Source organism: Sinocyclocheilus rhinocerous, unplaced genomic scaffold (assembly GCF_001515625.1).
Source record: "Sinocyclocheilus rhinocerous isolate Xijiao unplaced genomic scaffold, SAMN03320098_v1.1 scaffold255, whole genome shotgun sequence".
NCBI lineage: Eukaryota > Metazoa > Chordata > Actinopteri > Cypriniformes > Cyprinidae > Sinocyclocheilus > Sinocyclocheilus rhinocerous.
The window spans coordinates 398,751-405,474 of record NW_015630029.1 but is presented as its reverse complement, the minus strand read 5'-3'; positions in this window follow the sequence as shown (position 1 = coordinate 405,474).

Sequence of the window (6,724 nt, the reverse complement as noted above, 5' to 3'; positions counted from 1 at the left end):
CGAGAGAAGTAACCATGTAGAAACAAACTGATTCGGTGGAATGAATCAAACTTTTCAACACTATGAAAGATCTGTTTAGGATGAACCGATTCAGTGGAATGAATCAGACTTTCCAATGATACACATGAGAGAAGTAACCATGTAGAAACAAACTGATTCGGTGGAATGAATCAAACTTTTCAACACTATGAGACAGGTCTGTTTAGGATGAACTGATTCTGTGGAATGAATCAGACTTTCCAATGATACACATGAGAGAAGTAACCATGAAAGAACAAACTGATTCTGTGGAATGAATCAAACTTTTTAAAACTATGAGGCAGGTCTGTTTTGGACGAACTGATTCTGTGGAGTGAATCAGACTTTTCAACACTATGAGACAGGTCTGTTTAGGACGAACCGATTCTGTGGAATAAATCAGAGTTTCCAACGATACACATGAGAGAAATAACCATGCAAGGACAAACTGAATCTGTGGAATGAATAAAACTTTTCAATGATACACATGAGAGAAGTAACCATGTAGAAACAAACTGATTCTGTGGAATGAATCAAACTTTTCAACACTATGAGACAGGTCTGTTTAGGATGAACTGATTCTGTGGAATGAATCAGACTTTCCAACGATACACATGAGAGAAATAACCATGTAAGAACAAACTGATTCTGTGGAATGAATCAAACTTTTCAACACTATGAGACAGGTCTGTTTATGATGAACTGATTCTGTGGAGTGAATCAGACTTTCAAACGATACACATGAGAGAAGTAACCATGTAAGAAAAAAACGATTCTGTGGAATGAATCAGACTTTTCAACGATACATATGAAAGAAATAACCATGTAAGGATGAACCGATTCTGTGGAATGAATCAAACTTTCCAACAATACATATGAGAGAAGTAACCATGTAAGGACAAAACAATTCTCTGGAATGAATTGAACTTTCCAACACTACATATAAGACAGGTCTGTTTAGGATGAGCCGATTCTATGGAATGAATCTGACTTTCCAACAATACATACGAGAGAAATAACCATGCAGGATGAACCAATTCTGTAAAATGAATCAAACTTTCCAATGCTACATATGAGCGAGGTCTGTTTAGGATGAACTGAGTAACTAGAATGAATCAGACATTCCAATGATACATTTGAGAGAAAAAGAACCATTTAAGAACAAACCGATTCTCTTGAATGAATCAAACTTTCAAACGCTACATATGAGAGAGGTCCGTTTATGAACCAATTCACTTGAACTTTCCAACAATTTCCAACGTGAGAGAGAGGACCATTTAGGTGTAGCATTTGATTCTTTCCTCACTTTAAAAGATGCTAAACCGCTACTAGTTAAAAGCAGCTTGTTACTGGAAAAGCTACTAAAAACTAGAATTGATCACAACAATAGTAGCCTATTTTCAACTACAGTGACAAGAACAATTGATAGAAATATCTGAATCTTTATACAGTGGTTGACGTTCACGACAGCTATGAATGCACATAATTGCACATCAACACATGCTAAAACACTTTCAAAGTCACCTAATAACAACCTTAAAAAGAATGATTATACCCATAGCGGCTTTACAATGCTTGAATTCATAATTCATAATTTATTGCTCGTAAAAATTTATATATCCAAATGTTATTGGTACTGGAGTTGCCCTAACCTGGCCCTAACCAGATCTTCAAATAATAAGCAGATCGGTTCCTTTTGACGCATATGTTGATTAAATGGACTGAACTCAATATAATCTGTGCCATAAAACATGTAATCGGGCCTGTAGGGTAGTGCTGGGGAGGTCAAAAAGACATGCTGAGTTGACGTGTTTATTGGATGGTATAAATTAGGTCCGGTCAAGTACGTTTTACCTGCCAGAGGGCAAATATGAACCATGAGCTGTAGGTGATGGGCCATTCCACCTGATGTGAACTCAAGCAAGTGGACCAATGCTGCACAGAATATTATATGCTGTTATATGCAAAGCCAACTCACTGAATTAAATTTCAAGTCTTTACAGAAGGAGACATGATCCATATTTTCAGAAACTAACATCATAGGGACGGTCCACCCCAAAAATAAAAAAGTCTTACCCTCATGTCAATCTAAACCTGTTTGACTTTCTTTCTTTAGTGGAACACAAACAAAAACGTTTTGGTTCCCATTTAAATGAAAGTCAATGGGAACCAAAACTGGTTACCAACATTCTTCAAAATATCTTCTTTGTGTTCCACACAAGAAAGAAAGTCATCAGGGTGATAATTTTTATTTTGGGGTGGACTACTTATTATGAATTATTTTCCCCTTGTTTTTATCCACTAAAACAAACATCTTTCTTCTACTACAGTGTCTTAAATGTTCAGTCAGTAATTTTTATGTTTCATTGGCCACAATGACAGTGACTTGAACCTTATACTAATACCTACCAGCAAAGATGAAGCATCAGTCATTGAGCAGAAATTCTATACACATTTTCTGTCATTTTATTGCTTGCTGAGATTGAGATTGTATTATTATGGAATAATCTATTTCGGATAACATTGCCCTTTAACAGCACATAAAAAACACATTTTTGGTTGCTTTACAAGTCAGTCACATGGAAGTTAGTCTCATTGGTGGGCAATGCTTTAGACTAGAATAAACTGCAGGCTGCAACACACTTTATGCCGAAAGTCAAAAGTCTTGACTATATAAGACTACCAGTGACAATGTAGGAATGATTCATTTGCAATTTTTGATAAAGTGAATAAAAGTGTTTCATTTTTCATTTTCTAAAATATTTCTTTGTGTAAAACTTTTTTAATGAAGAAAAATGACTTTTCCTATATCACAAGCCCCTCTTCCTCTGTGTTTCCTCCTCACTATCTTTCCACGTTTCTAACCACTGCCCGTCCTGCTCATTTGAGAAATGTTAATGAACTTCTCTTCAAAACTCCACTTCTGGTTTAATCGCTATAGTAAAAACTGCAGTAATCAAGGCCCGTCCTCCTCGTGACATTTCCAAGCTTCCCCCACCTATCGGCTCCACTTGTGGGAAACAAATGGCCGCCGTGCGTGCGCTATCGAGATTGAGTTTTTCCCCCCTCCGACTCATTACTTCTGTCAGCGGCGGCCATTTCCAAATTGAAAAATCTTAAACAATAAATGATAGCGACGCCGTTAATAACTGTTAAGAAATCGCATTTGGAAAATTGCGTTTAAGCAATAACCTTTTCTCCCTGTAATTAAATGACAGAAAGGTCCCAGCTTTTAATTAAGTCAGCAATTTACAGTTATGAAGCTATACTTCACTATGCAGATTAGTGGATGATAGGTCACCGAACACCCTGCCTGCATTTTTAGCAGAGCTGATCTGGTAATTACTCCCCTGTTTCGGCAGTGACAACGCTGAACCCGGACCGCCGCTCGCTCACTCATTTAACTCAGAAAGAAAGACTGAGAAATTAAGGACAAGGATGAGAGAGAAAAAGAGAGAGTCCTTTACTCTGATGTATAGCGAACCAACATTAGTCACTCTTCCGCTGTTGGCATGTCAAGCATCTTTAAATTGAAATAGATTTGAAATGAGGGGCATCAATGGAGGGAATAATGTTTGAGGAAGTGTGTGCATGTGTCAGGATGAATGGCCCGATGGGCAGCAAGGGAATTTATCATTGTTTTACTGGGGGTTTTATTCTTTGGCTCTTGACCGCGGTCGGCTGCAGATTTATGGGGAAGTAAAATCCTAATGTGGGAGTATTTATAAACATATGATAGCGTTTCATCTCTAATTTCGATGAATTATGTAGCACATGAAAAAGGGATTAAACAGTTTTGAGCAGCGTCAGGGGCACTCAGAATTTATTTGACTAGTCTCTCTCAACTCCTACAAAACACTGATTATCCTATTGTAGCTGTATACTTGAGGAAAAATTAGGTTTGAGGTTTAATGTGGCCTGAATGTAAAACTGTTCATTTAAAGAGTGCTGTGCTATTGGCAGAAGTACAATATTTTGCAGTATTATACGTTTGAGAACACAAGACTCATAAAACCATATCCTGCACAAATCTGAGGCAAAAGTCAGATGCATTTGTTTGATGAAATAAATAACTGTTCTGTGAGTTTAGTACCGTATGTTGTAGGATGCAAATGTAGTTCATATTATTTAACATGACTGACTTTTCAAGAAGGCCGAATTGCATTTTGGAGAATTAAATCAAGAGGTCTTTTTTAGCCTAATATGTATGAATGAGCAAGTGATTCAACGACTCACTCATTAAGACCGTCACTTGTCATCTTCTAGTGTAATTATTTAATTTTTGGTAAAAATCACTGAACAGATTCAATAAAAATATTTAATAAATAATGGTTAATTTGTTTGTACATGCTCATTTTCCCTACTTTTGCATTAATATGAACTTCATAAACATCTGATTCTGATTTATGTCTGATTCACTTCATCCAGTTCTGAATAAAACCTCACCTGAATATTACTTTCATCATAAAGTTAATCTTAAAAAAAAAAAAAACACTAGTAACACTGATGTACTATAAGCAAATCTCAAAATGAATATGCAGTTTTTATTTTGTACATTATGATTAATCACATCCAGAATAAAAGTTTGTGTTTATATATGTGTGTGTGCTGTGTATATTTATATGTATATATAAATATAAATGCATGTATATATTAAAGAAATATTTACATGTATATATATTCTTATTCATATATGATTTATATTATATATAAATATATAGAACATACATTTCTTAAATATTTATGTATATGCATATATTTATATATACATATAAATATACACAGTACACACACATATATTATGTAAACACAACTAAATCAACTTTTTTTAAATAAACATGTATGTATTAATATGAAGGATTTTTCATTTTGTTACAGTTGTTTTACCTTTATTTTGAATTTTACACTGCATTATGTAGAGTTTCAGAGTTAACAGAAATGTCTGTAAAATTAATGGATAATGTCCTGGCAGAAAATTACCAGTACATTTAGCGTTTTCCATTTTAAGTATGCACTGTGACTGTAAGTTCAAAACGTAAAGTTTATTATTACTTCAAACTGCAAAATCTCAGATACAAGACCAGCAAGTGAAAGTATAGCTGTGTTTGAAGACTCACATACATCCTTGAACACCTGCGTGCAAAAGCATCAAAGGCTCGCAATATGCTCAGCAGAATCTTCTGCTGACAAGAGCATGTGTGTGTCTGTTTACCACCCATAATGAATCTGGCTCTGCAATAAAGCACATCAGGAACAAATCTCTCGAGTTCCTTTGAAAAAGAGAAATCATTAGACTTAGTGTGCTGAAAAGCATCAAGATCAACAAACGAAATCATCTCCTCGTTGCAGAAATCAAAGGGTAATCCATCTTGCCGCACAGCCGGCTATAGGCAGAGTCAGAGAGGCTGGTGGTTATTACCTGTAAAGAGTTGTCGGGCTTGCAGTGATACAAAGGGCTGCAGCTGGCAAACAGGGTGCGAGCAACATATGCGCTATCCCAAAACCATCATGTCCTCGCTCAGCTGTTCAGCTCCCACGATCACTGATCAATGGAGCGTTACAGTGCTAAGAAAACAAGCACATGCAGAGTGAATATAAATCAGAAGATTCGAAATCAAAAATATTAAAAGACAAACTGCTGCTTTCAATTAAAGCTGCTTTCTAAACAATCAACCATTCATTAATAATTCCTCTCTAATTATATGCAGTTCACTGGCCAATCAAAGAAAAGACACACTTTCATAAGATGTGTGTGTGGTTAAGCCCCGGCACATCTGGCTTTGCAGGGCTGAGCAGCGTGCTGGATATGCAGAATGGCGGGAACAGATGCACAGTTGGTGTTGGAGGTAAATGTGAGTGATAGGATCAGAAGTCCCATATGCTGATAATGCTCCAACCAGAAGGCCTTCTACAGCCCATAAGCTTTCAGCATGAGCACACTTTGGCTTCGCACACCTACAATCCTAGTTTATTTTTGCAGCGGGTGAAGTGGCTGTGCCTGACAAAAACTTGATTTAAGCAAGCAAGTGTAGAGGTATGTACAGTAGGAACTAGGGATGAACCTAAAATTCTGGCCTGATAAGTGGTTAATTATTTTGTTAAAAAATAACACACACACACACACACACACGGCCATCTAAATGGGGACATTCCATAGGCGTAATGGTTTTAATACTGTACAAACTGTATTTTCTATCGCCCTACACCAACCCTACCCCTAAAGCTACCCCTCACAGGAAACTTTCTGCATTTTTAGATTTTCAAAAAACTTAATTCTGTTATATACTACAAGTGAATTTAGAATTTAATGACTATTTAAATTTAACCCCTGTGCTGTACTAAAAATCATTTACCTAATTTGGCGTTTTTAAATCTCTTATTATGATATGTTAAGTCAGCTTGTTTTCTTTCAGTTAGCACATGTTTTGTATTTCCTTTTGGAATTGATTGATCATAAGCCTCATTGATATGAGCTTATTTACCTCAATTTATGAATGAAAAAAAGAAACTATTATTTATGGATCATTTTGGTAATATTTCCTTGTAGATAATTTTGGTAATATTCACACAAAAACTATGGGGCCTATGATCAATCAGTTCCGAAAAAATATAAAACCTGTGCTAATTGAAAGAAAACATGTTAATAAAAATATTGAATTCAACATTTAGTAATGATGTAGCATAATGGGAAATCTATCAGCATTTT